Raw genomic sequence first — 16,970 nt, 5'->3', positions numbered from 1 at the left:
CATTAATTTATTCTCGTAACTTCCGTTTTCCATTATTATGAAAATATCCTTTTTCCTTTGCCTTATACTTGGTATTTCAGAGGACATTCGTAAACATGAAGTATTACAGCGAGCCAACTTTAAGTACAGTTTGTTGACGATCTATAGCCATTCAAAAATAGCCAACCTTTTGTCTAATTTTTTGCCAACAATGCATCGATATTTTTTGAATGATAGTCAGGCTCTGAACAAGTGTGCTACCTGGGTAATACTTGGCAACACCATTAAACAACTCCCCATGATGAAATTTGCCGTGGCAGAGGCGGCCGACTTATTTTTCGGAAAAAGAAGAACGAACTTGGGGGGATGGATGGATTGGTGGTAAACGAATGAAAGAACCTGCACACGCAGGCGAATACTCGCATGAGTGACCCCGCGGGCGATGGTCTGACACCCTGACCCTCCACTCCGCTCCCCGAACCCGGAGCTCGGAGCCCGGAGCCCAAAGGCAGCGCTGCGTTGGACGGCCTAAAGTTACGCGGGCATCTCTGGTATATGTATGCCCATATACACGCCGGAGTACATAGGTAGAAGGTATATGTACCTGGCACGACCCGAGATGCTAGCCGAGAAAAAATACCTCGGTGGAAACCAGAGACGGCCGAATATGTTCCGTTGAAAAAATTCACCTCTGATAAAGACGCGTGAGTTAGCCGCTCCGACCAAGTTATCGATGACTTAGTATACAGCGGATTTTATCTCAGATCGTCTGAACAGCAGACTTGAGGTTCTGTTTCATTCGCATTCGTCTTGAACAATTAAGTACAAGTATCGCTGCGTAAATGACCTGCACCTGCCGTGCAAACTTGTTATCGTTATGGGAATTCACACTTGTTGGATTAACATGTCCAAGAGTGAAAATGAAGCTGCTGATCATCCGTGATCTTTGAAAGCGTTAACTAACGACCAGCTTGCGTGCTGATGCCCTATGTATCGAGGGTGCGTTACTTCAAACGATTTGGGGAATAGTTTATGGATTGGAGAAGATCTAAAGTGACTTATAATGATATATTTTGGATATCCAGATGTCTCTTTGAATATACTTGATAGAGATTTCGTGGGATGTGAAATCATTGGAAGATATTCGATAACCAGATTCCACAGGGATGTTTGGACCAGGTTTAAAGGGTGGTCAACTTCCTTGGTCGCCAACCTTTCATGTAGTAAAATCGCTTGTAAGACGGTTCTCAGAGGTGCGATAAAACTTCAAGTACGATCTGTTACCTCGAAAAGATTCTCGCGTGTACACACGTATAGTTAACGGTCCCCACGAGATGCGACATGATACCACGATCCCACGAGCTCATTAATTATTCACGAAAACTTCTTCTTTTGCGAAATGTGGTCAGGATTTTAGTCGTTTTCTACTGCCATTCGTTGACGCGTTGAATAAATACCGAATAGTGTATATCCATAAAACTCAACGACGATTAAATATTTACATTAAACGGCTAAGCCACACCGTGCACTCCACTTCATACCTTTTGAATAAATCTACCTAGGTACATCCAGCAAAATTCGCCGCTATACTTTTATTGGGTTTGACATTGTTGCGTAGACTCGTGGTAATCATCACATCATCATCAGCAAATGACAATCTCTTTCGCAAAACGCAAAGGTCATCTGATTCTAATCGTCGCTTTGGATAGTCATATTTAAACTTATCAAAAATCCAATCTTTACTCGGAAAGTGACGATACCGAGGGATCACCAATGACATTCAAATCTCCGTGTCGAACAATTGACTAGGTTGATTCGAGCGAGATTTTATCGGTTTCACTTGAAACTTTGACACCCCTCGAGTAATCGATAAAGTCCGTGTATGTTATCGGTGTGCGATAGCAAAGCAATCAAAGAGCAGACCATTAGCAGCCGGGCCAGCCACCGAGGCACTCGGCGCAACGGCGACGCTGCTGCATTGTGTCTGACATAAAATTCTGTCCCGACATTGCGGAACCGGGAAAAGAATGCGTCAATCATCCCACTTCTCTAGCGAGGAGGTGGTATAGAGAAAAATCATTATCTGAACAGAGGAGTGCAATATAGGCGCCCCGCGGAGCCGGGCGCGCAATTACGAGGGCTCGCCTCCTCGGTTCCTCGGAGGCGGCAGGCGGCGGCGTAAAGCATAATACCCACCGCCGCCCAGAGCCACCCTCGCCCATCATTACCACCCTCCTCGAGACGGGTGTCAGGCTCGGGGACGATCATTGTTTTCCGCGAGGGACCGTGACAAACCCATCGAGGCGTTCGATGCCCGGCATCCACTTCCCGAGACGACAAGGATCGTAAAGTCTATCGATCGAACGCCACGACTGCCTCCGTCTTCTTTCGCTCTCTCACTCGGAACAAAGAAGGCTACAGGGACGTATTTTCTTCTCATACACACGTCTTCTATACGTCTCTGACTTTCCTACTGGGATTGTCACTTTTCAATGCGGCGTCTGGTGGAGAAGAATCAAACCAATGGAATCAGGCTTCTTCGCGTGTCGATGGTAGAACGAGTATATTACCGATTACCTGTCGTTAATTCACGTGGCATACCGACTAACTTGAAAGTCAACAAAATAGCGCCGGCAACCAGGTAGTGACATTTTCCAATATACAGTCCGTCCCTCACCGGGGAATAATCTCCATCCCTGGACACACTCCGTACCAAGGCGGTGAATTAATACTTAATCGGCGCAAAGTCTGATCCGTATTTCCGGGCCGTCCGGGCGCCGTGATCCCTTCGACCTTTTGGCCGGGAGGAAGAGGCGGAGGCTGAGGTTCGCGGACAGCTGCTGTTATCCCGAAACAACGCAATTGTGCATGAGGTATAACATCGACGGGCAGAACTCGTAACACGCCCCGGGCTCCCCGCGGACCCGAGAAGGGTAGAAAAGTCCTGATCCGGCGCGAAGGTCCTGCGGGAACACGCTCGAGATTCGAACCCCGGCGACCCGGAAGGATATCTCCTCCTACCATCGCTCATTTCCGCCCTCTCGCGCTAGCTGCACGGTTGCCTTCGGGCGCGGCAGCTATCTTCCCTGCTCTCCCTCCCTCCCTCCCTTACTCTCTCTCTCTCTCTCTCTCTCTCTCGCAAAGTCACGTTCCATCCGAGACCTTCGCTTTGGCTGGTGCACGCGTCGCACCCACGCTTAACTTGCGCCCCGAACATCTAGACGGGAAAACTGTCGGGCATACGAACAGGTGCCAGAGCGGAGGCTGACGCTTCGGATGCAAATTTTCCATCAAGAACTCCGCCGTCTTATCCCTTCCTCCGACGTCCGGTGGGAAATATTTTTTCTCAAGACGACTAAGCCCGGACCAAATGCTATTACCACGCCGAGGTGTCATGATTGGAATCAACGTCTATCCGAAGTCGAGGTGAAATTTCCAATTCGACACTGAGATCAGGACCCTTCGACTTACCAGCCAACAGTCTGAGTCTGCCACATCAGTGCGGATAAGAATATTTTCGGAAAAAGATACTTTAGATAATCATCTAGGATCTTCATTCGATAGCAAAACAAGCTTCATCGGTATAATAAGGTGTGATATTCAGTGCGGGAAATTATGCAGCAGGCACTAATTCAATGTGCACGTAAGTAGCTGTCCAAGCTGCAGTAGAAAGGAAATTTCAACACCATTTTTTGGACAAAAATTTCGCCAAGATGATTCTTGAGTCCGCGTTTGAGGCGAGATTCGTCGTCGATAAGCCGGTGTCGAAGGAGGACCGAGTGATCTTCGGGTCGGAGGCGAGGAGTGGATGGATGGTCCAGGTCTATGGCGAAGGAAGAGGGTGAGTTTTAATCATGGGGCTCCTTTGAGCCCCGCCGAGATTACCGCTAAGCCTCGCGCAGTCGCGCCTAGCCGGAGAGAGAGAGAGAGAGAGAGAGAGGGAGATGGGGGGGGGGGGAGAATTCCGTATCTCGCTTTTGCCTCTCGTCGAGTTTTTTATGCGACCCTGAACAAATATCCCGGCTCTCTCGTTGCGGCCTCGTATTACCTTTCTCTCCCCTCGTTCCACTTCACTCCTGCCGCTTCTCGTCCTTCATCCCTTCCCCCCGCCCATTCGGCAGGATCATCTCGCGGACTGGTTTCGCCCCGAGATCAAGAAACGGAGAAAAATCACTCCTCCGCGTTGATACACAACGGTCGCATCATCTTCGCTGCAGGTAACTCATAAGCTTGGTGGCAACGGTTTTAGTCATCTACGGGTCCTTGGCAGCAGGATTCAGGTGTCAAAGGCAAGTGGAAAAAGGTCTTGAGTATCTTTTATGTAGTGTTGATCTATTTTATCGTGATCAGGAATCTGAGCCTGTCAGAAGATTATTTTTCAGGGTTGAATCCGGATTCAGATGACTAATTATTCAAGTAAAAAGTGTTTCTTCTGGTCGATTCACTTTGTGACTAAGATAAAAAATTTATTCGACTTTGATTGGTTTGCTAATCCTCGAAATAAGCGATTTCACGCATGGGTAACGCAATTTTTCGAATACGAATTCGACAAATCTAGCACATGATTCCCAGAGCCATCCTTTCAAAGAGGTTCGTAGGATAATCGATACTTTGTCCTAATTTTCTTATATCATAGTCGTATATTGAGTATTTATAAACTCGTCATATTATCGTTTCAAGTGCAACATTGGAACTGGATTTTTTTTAATATACGACTACAAAAATTGCAAGAATTGTAAAAACAAGTTTAGCCGATAGCTTCAATTCAAATAGCTTCCGTTTTATTCGGAAATCCGGTTTCTACGAATTTACTAAAACTCGTTTTTTTTTCATGAGTAGTCAATTCAATATTACCATTTGTTGATCATGACTGATATTGCTTCAATATTGTAAGATCGAATGTTTAACGGTGCCAATACAATGAAAAAAAGTATTTTAGTAAATTTCACAGGGAATATAATTTTTTGAACAAAATAAATCGTCGTAGAGTGAAATGTAATGAATCTGGTAAATTTTTAACCATTTCTAGGCGATGTAAAACGTATCATCGATATTCGAGCTTTTGTTTATAATTTCACAATTTTTTATTCTTGTTATATTTGAAGAAAATCTGCATCTTCTTAGTTTGCGAAATTTATAACACAACTTGATAAATACTCAATACACGCGGACTATATGCATACCTGGAATAGAAAAATACTAAAAAGTATAGATTTTCGACCCTTCGAAAACGAAGCTTTTCGAAATATTATGCATTCACACATTCGGAGGGCAAAAATGGAGTTTGGGGGCGGAGGAAACCTCACTTCAGTGGCGCACCGGGGGTGGTGGGAGGGCGAGGAGTATAGGCAATCTGCGGATACCTCGGGTGTCTCTGATTACGTTGCTGCCTCTCTAATTATACGGCCGAGGCACCGACGATATCCGGCGAACGCGTCGACAAGGCCGCTTTATCCTGCGGAGAATTGCTGGGAGAGTGGAAAGTGAGGGTAAAATAGGGGGAGGAAATTGACGGGGGTTCCATTTGAAAATTTTTCCGTGCAGAAAGCTCCGGTATTGGAAGCTTCGCAAAGCACCGCGGTGCAAGTCGTAGGATTCAACTCAATGCGACGGGGCTTTGCATGAGATGCCTGGCTGATCGTGGGCTCCGCCTTTCTCCCTCGATTTCTACCTCGGATTTTACCGCAATTTTTAGATTTCGGCACGTGAGAGTAACACGAAGTACAAGCACAATTGTCTATGTATATCTATATGTGTATAAGATAAGTTTCGAGCGGTTATGGATGGTCCAAGTTTTCTACAGTATTTTTTTTAATTTTTTTTTTGTTTTTATCTTATATGAAAGAACACGGTCAAGTTTTCAAAATTATCTTACCGGTTGTTATAATTCGATTTAAGAAACAGGTATGTAACGTGTGTTATGTAAAGAAAAATGTTAAAGGAAAAATGTGATAAAAAAAGTCTCATTGAAGCTATAATTTGATTTCGTCTAACTGAAAAAGTTTGCTCTTACAACGACATTAATTCGCCATTTTCTCACCGAGAAATTCATGCTACTTGACGATTTGCAGAGAAGCCATTTATGATTGAATTAAGTTATTTTTCATTAGAATTAGACAAGGTGCATGGATTTTTCGGCGAAGAAAACCAGAGCAGAACTGCAATTTGCCTGATGTTGTCGATGGAACTTGAGTTGTTAAAAATTTTCCACAGGATCATGTGATTTTTTTTAAGCCTTGCTATGTTTTTCCTTCAATACAAATTTAACCTGATTGCAATACTCCCGAAACATCCTCAGCTACTGCTTTCTCAAAATGATTGGAAAAACTAGAAAATGCTTGAAAGTTTTTCCTCCGCAAGTTATTCAGCTCCCGAGAAATTGACATCTTATAGAAACGTTTGCACATATGATACGATGGCAGTTAATATATAAAAGAGAGTAAAGTGTGTTTGATAAATTGAAGGATAGAATGAAAAAAGGTTGTGCTAATATTTTCATTTTTTCTTTCCTTTAGAAAGTATATTTGTATACTGAAAAAAAAATCACTATAACACATTTTTTAGTTTCAATCTAACATTATCTGTCGTTCAACTTCCGAATTGACCACAAAAATTGTTTTATAGTAGTCCAGACCGGCCACTATTGGTCATTAGCCTTAACACCGCCATGTTTGCAGTGTGTGTGCCGAGGTCGATGTTTTCTAAAAAAATGTGATCATTTTTTTGAAAACCTCATCTTCTTTTTTAATTTCCCTCTTCAATTAACGTCTTGAAAGTCACGCGTCCCGCGGAAAACGGCTGCACTCTTACGTGTACCAGTAATACCGTCGTCCGTTATACAGAAGATACGACGAGTAACGAATCGCGGAAAGTTAACGATGTTTACCATATCTAATAAATAATTTATCCCGGCGTACATCTTTGCGAGGAAAGCCTGGAGGTATATATACTGGATGAAACGAGGAGGGGCTCCGGGGGCGGCTCGCCGCCCCCCCGTGGACGCAATTTCCTGCTGGAAGGGGCCGGCGTACCGCGGGGGTTCTGTTTGCTCGGAGGAGCTGCCGCACCGTCCGCTGCCGGCACCCTCTCAATTATAACCGTATTAAACCAGCCGGCGCGACTTTTTAACGCGTCAAAGAGCCGAGCCTCGCCGCCTCCATCCCTCCACCCCTCCCTTGCCGCTGCCGCCGCCGCCGCCGCCTCTGCGCCTGGCTGCCGGGGTGGCAATCAGTCTGGCCCAGCCTTCGTCGCGGCTTCCGCCGCCGCGGGGTATCCGGGGGCCGCGGCACGCGCGCTGACGAATGCGAGGGCGGCGAGCTAGCGTGCCTTGCCAATGTCAGAGATAAATGCACCCTCTCGCCGATCCTCGGCTCCCTTATACTTACACACACACACACACACACACACACGTATCGCGCTTGCATACGGCTAGGTACCGCGTGTGCTTTATCCGAGAGCGGAGCGTGCCGAGAGAGATACCGACTATTAGGGTTCGCGTGACACCCAGTGACTTTGTCTCTTTCTAATTTGCCGCGCGCGGAATAATTGAACAGAGAAGTCTGAAGAAGTGCGTCAATCGCTCGGTGATTTGTAAAATAATTTTTTATGGTATTTTTAAAAATTATGAAATCAACCGCTTCTTACCCCTTTCTAACGATCTTGTGGTCGGCGTAGATAAGAGAAGTTTAAATATTCGTATGTCATAAAATGAATAAGATTACTGCGGCAACCGACATTATCGTAAAAAATAGTATTGTTATCGATTATAACATGTTTTTCCCAAAACATTTAATTTCGCCGTCTGCCAATTATCTCAATAAGCTCTCGAACCCAATTGTTTATTGTGACGTAGACAGTTACAATGTAAATAGTTTCTCAAAATTCAACTGAGATTTGAATTTTGCGCCTTTTGTGCGGTAAGGTCTTGACACCAAAAAATAAAAGACAGCGCATGATTGTTGAAAATGGAGGGCTACACGAATTGACAACGTCTTTACGTTGTCGAGTAATGTTTTGAAAATTATGAAGGCTTGCCTGCTGCAGTTCAAAATTTTTGTACAGATTATGGTCGGAAGAGTGATTCAACTTCATCGACTGTGAACAGTGCCGGCGTTAGGGGGGGGCGCGATGGGGCGACGGCCCAGGGCGCCAAATTTTGGGGGGCGATTGGTGGAGGTGGGATACTTCCCCGACCCCCCACCCCCCACGAAACTGGAACGCGTGGTGGATGGTGGGGATTGCTAAATGTTCGAGAGTGGGGCGCGAGGCACGTTCACATTGGTTCAGAAAAAAATTAACTCTCGATTTTGATTTCCTTAAGTGGGCGCCAAAATATTCTCGCCCAGGGTGTCAGTCCCTCTAACGCCGGCACTGACTGTGAAGAGATTAATTAGTCATTTTTCGAAGTCTATGGTTTATGCCAATCAAGTCCACGAGCAGCCACACCTTGGAGAAGAAAGATGAGTGCTGTATTAACGAATTTCAGCCACATTAAATGCAAAACGGTCATGAACAATATCACAAAAATAGTAAATATGTGCCAGGAAAGTCGTGGAGGCCATTAACCCGATATGCTATTCCATACGTAACCCTGCACTGTATACTTTATGAATCAATAAAAAAACATATACAATTCTTAGTTGTAAACCTGTGTTTTCTGTCAAAATTACTTCTACTACGTGAGGATACTCAAGGTCATGTCAAAGCGGCACGTTTGTTTATTCGTCGCAATTCGCTGCTGTGAATATTCTTGTATTTTAATGTGTTTCCTTTTCTTTCATTCACGTTTGGGTCGATTGTGAGGAAAGATGGAAAAAACTGCAAAGATTACACGTGCGTGTGATTTATTTTGTGAAAATGTCAAATCAGGAATTCAACGTAGGGTCAATCCGTCTGCATTTGTGCAATTCGAGGCGCGCTTTAGAGATTGACGCTTGTCCAGTACTCGATGATTGGTTGGAAAGTTAGAAGTCCGCCAATCTTGGACATTGACACTGTAAATGTGAATCGGTAAAATATATACCGCGACAATTGTGAGTTGCCGAAATGCAGGTGAATTTCGATAAAACGTACCCTGAATTGTCGAGTGCAGGTTGACATACTCTGTGGTAAATTGTCTTTGTGACATTTTAACGAAATTATTCGACGTATCAACATTTGTTATCGATCCTGTCCCAATAATTGACCTTTTTCTTGCTGCATCTGTTTGATCCTTAGTTCTATAATTACCAAAAATATATTTGCAGCGTATAACCCTCTAGCGATTACTTTTACTCATCGAGAAAAGAGACAATTTTTGTCGTTTATTTATAATTTTGGAAACTAAAATGGTCAATAACTGGTACCTACACTCATTTTATCCCGTGTCTGTTTTCTTTCGATTATAATCACCGGATTGATCAACTACACCGCAGAAACTTATACCTCCGAGATCCACCCCCGTGACATCGATTCGAGGTGAAGATACGGTTTGGGTTTCAAAAGTCCACGTGGACGAAGGGCGGAAATGGAGCAGCTCGAGTTGGTCGGTTCGACCGGGAGCGTCTTGGGGCTGATGGTGGGCGAGAGTCGGGGGTTGGAATACATTACTCGACCCGAAAGCCTTGCTTCGCCAGCTCGCGCCTTTCTCAACTTTTTCCCGAGATAATCAACGGAGCCACCGCAACCCCGTCGACCCCTTCGCCATCTCCGTCTTCCCAAGTATCGGGTTCTTCGTTGCCGGCGCCGAGGGATGAGAGTCCGTCTACATAGATATACACTTATATATCTATACTTATACATGTACACATCGATGAGATATTCCCGCCAACCCCCCAACGGACCCCTTCAAAGTTTGATCGATTCTCGACCGGAACATCGCGCTGTCTAGGTATCAAACTTGCCGCGTTACGTACGCGTGTACTTTCCGATCACCGATTTCAAATTAATTCCCCTGGAAAATTTCACAAGATTTGTACCTGGAGGGTGGACGTACAATCTTTCCTGTCAACCGACATTCATTGTCGCGAAACGCAGAAGGGCAGAACTTTTTGTTCAACTTTTGAAATCATTTATTTATAATATCATATTTTCGTAAGAGAATCGTGATGATAATGTGTCAAGTTCATTCTGTCGGATACATGTGCTGGCTAAAAATTGAAAAACAATTTTCACCTTTGTAAACGCCATATTTTCCAATCAACAACAAAATCTCAAATTTTCTTTTTGTACAACAGAATATTACGCAACCACTTTTGTACCTCGTTGAATCTGTTATATTTCCCAAACTATAAAAGCTGTTGTACGCGTGTGTCACCCTATCGTATTTGTCACACTTTATTCTTGATTGGTTATTAAGAAAAGTTGGCAAAAAAATTGACAGGAATATCGTAAACATATAATACATGTACTTGCAGCAGCAATTTCCCACTAGCTGTGCGAAGCTATTCTACGGTACACGTTCATACTCTACGCTATATAACACATATTTTGTTTAATTTTTATTTTTATTTAACATCAATTTTTGTAACCGTTCTCCTTGAAAATACAGACGCGATCGTAAACCCTGTCATTTCCGAAATTTAGAAAAGATTCCATTGTCTGGGTAGGATAAAATTTGTTAAAAACGGATTTCCCGCTCGCTCGGTAGTCTCGTTACTTCACATCCCCTTAAGGCGACATCTGCTTTAAGCGCGTCGCGACGCGCGGTGGATACATATCCGTATCGGCGGTTCGGATGGCGAACGGAACCCCCCGCCCCCGCCCTCACCGCCCACCCATCGCCCCCCTAATCCCCCCCCGCCTCCTCCGGCCACCGCCGCCTAGGTGCGGGTAAACCTACAGCTATATTCGCGGCGAGAGGTGGCGGCGGAGGTAAATAGGCGTGCACGTATGTAGGTAACATACTCGGTTCGCCTGGCTGTACATAATCGTACATACACACGCTTATTTACATTTTCACATGCAGAGACGCAGCAGGTAGAACGTGAAACGCGCGGCGTTCGCGACGCCCTTGTCAGGCGAAACCGGAAACCCGGTGCGGTTATATGCCGGCGTTATTTGAAAAAAAAAAATTTTGTCTATTCGTAAACAGGGGTGAGGCTGTGGACTCCAATATCTGAACGATAATTAACCCTTTTTGTTCTTGCAATATTTTTCACACCCTCAAAGGTCGTTGTGTATGAATGTAGATGCGGTGGGATGGTGAGAGGGGCGGGGGGGGGGGGGGAGGGGATGGATTCTGTAATCTGTGGTTCAAAAAGTTTCGATTCTTCGTGGAGTCCTAATTCAGGTGAACCGAACATCGGAGTGCAGATGATTAGAATTGGCTGGAATCGTATCGCCTGGATACTATCATTTTTCGAAAAAAAAATTCGAATCAATAACTGAGAAATCGTTCATGGAAGAAATTTGCGAAGAACTGAAGAAATTCACTGGACTGCTGGTGACAAAATAAACGAGCTATTCACAATTTAAAATTGCTTGAAATCGAATGATATTCGTTTGAAATCATTTCGAAACCGCTTAAAATCACTATGAAATCATTCGAAATCGTGCGTCACCAGTGATCCGCGAATAAATAACCTGTCGAACAAAATAATCCGATATTTATAAACTAGTTTCTATATCCAAAATTGAAAAACAGAATTTTCCCATCACTGCAAGGCCCACCTCTCAAGAATCATTTCTCAAAAATTTTCCAGCCCCAATCTATATCCTCTCCTTTCGACAAATCCCAATTCCTCATCGTCCACCACGTCGTCGTCCTCGATCACATACCAATCCACGCACGCGCTGACGCATAAAAAAAACAAAAAGAAAAAATCCAAAAAAAAAAAAAAAAAAGACCACCCAAGTTTCGAGAAAATTCGGTTTTCCATCAAACCCTCGCCGGTAGGGTTGCCTCGAAAAGGAGGCGAGTCATTAGTCCTGCGACGCCGATGCGGATCTACCGTCGGATCTACCGATGGACGATGGTGAGAGAGAGCTGGGACTCCGACGACACCCGGTGCTTCCAAACGCGGTGGGGGTGTTGGGGGGGGGGGGGGGGGGGCCCAACCGTGTTCTCACACTTCGACTCCCTTAGTCGCCTCAGAACCGCGCGTTTCGCGCGAGAAGAAAGCTGTACGATGGTGCTTGGTGTGTGTGTGCGTGAAGGCGGGCGGGGGGGGGTGAGTAGGAGTGGGAGCGCGGAGTGAGATTGAGCGGAGCGGGAGCGGCTGCCGCGCGTCGCGGAGGGCTTCCACCCCCCCCCCCCCCCCATTCGCCACAATCCTAGCGGCTCCCACTCCGGTCTGAATTCCCGAGCGACGTGGCTCGACTCGGCGCCCGAGGCTGGCGCGAGGAAGGAAAGACTGATCGAATTACGAGCGTCTCCGTCGCTGCTGCGTTTCTTCCCTCCCCCCTCCCCCCCCCCGACCCTCTCTTGGCTCCTCGTACAAGTCCGCGCTGTCCCGCTCCCGCCGTCTCTTCCGGTTCTTTTCCTTCTTCTCCGTCGCGGCCGCCGGTGCCTAGAGCCTTGGATTAGACGGTATATCTTTATCTCGTGCGCCGGGAGAAGTTAAACCTATGCAGCGACGTAAATCCGGACGGGAGCGCAGACTCCGCGTTGCTGCCGCCCGGCGAAACGGGAAACTTTAACCACGGCCTGTGGAGACCCAGACCCGACGGACTTTTGGCTAATGGCAATTACTGCAATCCGGTAACGTCAGCTAGCGGAGTACTTCTACCCTACGAAAATGAACGCGAACTCGACGATTCGAACACGCTTTGGGAATTTGTGTGGCACACTTATGTGGCCGGGATCTAACTGCGAGGGGTTGGAGTTTGCCTGTATTTTTTAATCGACCTAGAGTCAGTTTCCTATACCGTAGACTTACGCACGGTTTTTATAGTTTTTGGGTCACTGACGTTGGCCGTTGAGTTCGCTTCACGGTCCTCCGAGTTTGGAAAGTTATCAGTGTTCGCTGCTGCCCTGATTGTTCTTTGATAACGATACGCTTGCCATTTCTCGTTACTCTTCAGTCGATGTATCTTTCAGCTTATATTTTCAACGCTCGCTACTACTTCCAGATTTTTCATTGCGTAGGTCTGCAACAAAAAGATTGAACAGGTTTTTTTGAACTTTTTTTTTCGTAGCTTTTCATTCACTGAAACTGGGAGATATACTCAAAAAGTTCCGTCACGTCAGGTTTTTTTCTTCAACTCGTGTTTGTTCTTTCATTTAGAGTTAAACTCGTGTTTAATTGGAAATCAGGTATTCTATTCTTGATTCTAGAAATTCTATGCAAAAATGATTTTTTGCTTCCATTTAATATACATTAGAGTGAAGCTCAAGAATAAGTATTATACAAACAGGGAAACGGAAAATGGAAAGTGGAAGCGTGTTCGGAAGTGTATCAAAGAGAAGAAGAAAAGGTTTCATAGGCGAAAACAGTAAATACGCAATGTTAAACACATTTCACAAAGAAATTCTTTGTTTAATTTTATAAAAAATATTCTCAAGTTCATTGTAATAAAATGGTAGTATTTTCATTATTGACATGCTTTTGTTTTTTTGTTTTTTTTTTTGCAAACATCTTGTGTTTTGCAAGAATACCGTACGCGATGGAGAGAAATGGAGGTCATTTTTGGATTCAGCACACTCGAAAATATGATGTTGACCAAAAACATCCCGTGCAGCTGAAAAATAATATTTTTTTTCTTATCTGTGTTATCAGGGAAAATCTGCATCTTACTTCGACGGAAAGTTTCTCCACGATAAAATGCACAACACAGCAAGTTTGCCGTGCAAACATGCAGTCCTAAAATATGAAGCTTCACATATATGTATACGTGTGTATTATGCCAATGTATATGTGCACGTCATATTCGAAATAGCACTCCCTCGGAGTCTTTTTCATATCCGGATAGCCGACGCTCGGGCTTAGGCTCTATTTTCTGGCCACCTCGAGCGAAACCTCGAGGATGCATCGAGCCTTTAGCAAGGAAAAATATGTGCTTATAAGCTTTTTTTTTGTTTCACAAAAATATGTACGTTGTGTACATTCGATGATTTGCGGACGAAAATAATAACGTGACGGGACGAGTTTTGTCGATTAACGATTATCGATATTGAATTCACCGATAGCTTGTTATAGAAAATTTTTTAGAAACTTTTTTACTCCACACCGATCATACACCAACTAACGTTACATATATATGTATGTATCCGAACGGAACGATGCACTGACCACAGCTTTAAATTTCGCAGCATCGAATATAACCGTGGAATATTACAAGCTGACCACATGCCTGGAATACCGAGCAACAGCCAGTGTATCGTATAGGTACGCATCACACATGTGTGGACAAATGCACACCGTGTAGTATTATGCGGTAATCGCTGCATTGCCCGCATCCCTAAAATAGAAAAAGTTAACGATGCACATGAACGTTAAATAAAATGTTTTCTCTTCCCAGTACAGTATAATCTTTTCGACAACTGAGTAGAACCTGACCTGTCTCGAACGACAATTTATACGATGTTGAATGCATTTTGAATTGCGCATGACTGGGATTCGGATCGGTGCAAATGACATGGCCCGAATAAATCTCGCTGATACGTAAATGGAAATTCCGTATAATTACGCAGAGATGTACGATTTTTCGTACAGAGACGCGCCGAGGATTGGAGCGAATTCGGAAATCGATGTCCCTGCCGCGTACAATTCGTCTCCTCGATTTCGGGGACGGTTGTGCTTCGGATCTGCTGGGAGATCCCGCGGAGAGGACAAAACAGCGGAATTATCCTGGGAGCTACCAATAAGGGATTGATCACCATTGGCGGCCTTGAGAGCGGCTCGAGGCGAAGGAGGGCAGTTGATGGGAAAGCCTGCGGGTTGAATTGCGCTGTCGAATATATATCCTCCCCGGTATCTGGTCCCCGGCTCTCTATCTCGTCGTCGCTCCGAAATTCGATCCGCCCCCTTCCGCCACTTTGGTACGACGATATACCTGAGCTCCTTCAGCTCGATCGCTTCCATGCTTCGGCTTCTGCTTCTGCTTCTGCTTCTACTGCAACTCATCGCCTGTCCTCACCGATATCCGATCGAACGACCTCCTCCGCTCCTCCACTCAGGCTCCTGGAACCCTCGTCGAAGTAATTCCCCAGCCAGGATGAGCTTCTGCCTTGCTCGGCGCCCTGCCCCGAGAAAATGCCGGCGAATCAAGTTATCTCTGGCTAGATTCCACCGTCGCGTACTTCCACGATCTTACGGTCTCTGGAACCGGCGTGGCTTCGAAGCCGTGCACGACGCTTCCTCGATCCGTGACAACGATAAGCGATCTTTCGTTATTTCCGAACCGAATCGTAGCGGACTGCCATCCAAGTCGGTTTTCAGAAACCGTGCTTACAGTGGTTCGACATTTTTAGGATTTTTAAATCGGCTTTCAAAAGCTGCTGAAAAATTCTTTGAAATTTATCCGGGAAGTCGGCATGTAGCGAACGATTGCGAATGTCAACGAGCATCATCTTCGTAAACGATATTACGAATCTGGTCTGTTGTTTTCTCTGAATAAACAAAAAAACCAAGTATCGGCATGGACAAATATATGAATCGTGATTCGAACCTTCGTGAATTAAAAGTTGGGGAAAGAAAAAAATAGTTTAAAATACTCGTATTTTCAGCAGTTTTATTTCTGTCAATGATTGTGAACACAAATGAAACGGTACATTACTCCTATGAGACAGAAATTAATCTGAATAAATTGGAATAGTACAAGTTAAAAAATCAACAACTTGAGAAAAGTTTTCCAATTAGAATTTTGAAAACGATTTGAGTCAGGTGTTTTTTTTTTTTTATGAAATTTTAATATTTTTAAACATTATTACGTTCTTCAGAAATCGGCAACATTTTTTTTTTTTTTACAAACAGTCATCTCCAGAGTGGGTGAAGATAGAATTGTGTAAATATATATGGTACAGCGGATGCAGCTTTCCAAATTTGTATCCCAGTTTCGTAACTATTAACTATAATGTAAGATTTTTCGAATGTTTTTCACACAATTTACGGGTATGTGTAAAAAAAAGTCGAAAACATTAAAATCTTATCAACAACACCAGAGTCTATTCGGTTCGACGGTTCTAATTATAATAAACTTTTCTCGAATAATTTGTATATCAGCATCTGTTGCTCGAATCTTTTCATATCAATTTCTATTACTCGTTCTATACAGGGACGTGTCGTTGTTGTTGTTATTAGGGTATATATTTTAAACGATTTTTTCTCCTTTCCCAAACTTTTTATTCCGACTGCGCGGTGGATTAATTTTTAACATCAGAAAAGTAAATGGGTAAAATGCCCGTACAATAAACACCAACCTTTCCTCTATAAAGCTTCGTGTCAGCCTTGCTCCGATACGGAGTTATAATATGTGTGCGTGGATGCAGGTATACGAGTAGTAGACGCCCAAGTTATTCGCCTGCAGGTTATATGTGCCGCGATTGGCGATGCTTGACCTTTCAATGACGCCGTGTCATGCCCACACGTCGTTGCAGAGAATTGCGGCTAAGTATAACAACACACCGCCTATTCAGAGAAAGCTGCACGAGCACCGGTTACGTAAGGGCGGCGACGCCGCGTGCGTGTGACAGAGCTTGCACAGCCGCAAGCACATAATTTGCGAGAGGGACAGAAACGGACCTGCTAACGTGCCTCTGCATGCGAGCGTCGCGTCGCGTCGTCGGAAAGTTTGCGGACCGAGGACCGCGTCGTAACGGCGGCAGCGTCGGACTTTCTGCACTCTGCAATTACGACCAATTTCCAAGCGACTCGGTACGCCCACCCTTCCACAGCCGAGACACCGACGGCGAAAACGAAACTGCGACCATCCCCCACCCCCGCCACCCCGCCTTCCGCCTCCGCAAACTCACCAGTGAGATACGACCCTCGGCTAGAACCGAGAGCCTAGAGCACGACGCTCCTCTCAACCGAATGCATCGGACAACTTTCCTGTTCCGCTACTTGCGAGGG

General features: G+C 44.9%; 1 long non-coding RNA gene across 2 annotated transcripts; it reads left to right on the top strand.

Annotated features, from left to right (window-relative positions):
• Positions 1 to 12,291: 12,291 nt before the first annotated feature.
• On the top strand, positions 12,292 to 14,373 carry LOC124179572. 2 transcript variants are annotated; one of them, XR_006870103.1, is made up of 3 exons: positions 12,292 to 12,658; positions 13,677 to 13,791; positions 14,210 to 14,373. It is a non-coding gene; the product is annotated as an uncharacterized LOC124179572 (long non-coding RNA). The 2 variants fall into 2 exon arrangements; XR_006870102.1 differs by having other exon boundaries at positions 12,292 to 12,775.
• Positions 14,374 to 16,970: the final 2,597 nt, after the last annotated feature.

The sequence above is a fragment of the Neodiprion fabricii genome, chromosome 4, assembly GCF_021155785.1.
Source record: "Neodiprion fabricii isolate iyNeoFabr1 chromosome 4, iyNeoFabr1.1, whole genome shotgun sequence".
NCBI lineage: Eukaryota > Metazoa > Arthropoda > Insecta > Hymenoptera > Diprionidae > Neodiprion > Neodiprion fabricii.
This window is presented reverse-complemented; position numbering and strand designations above follow the sequence as displayed.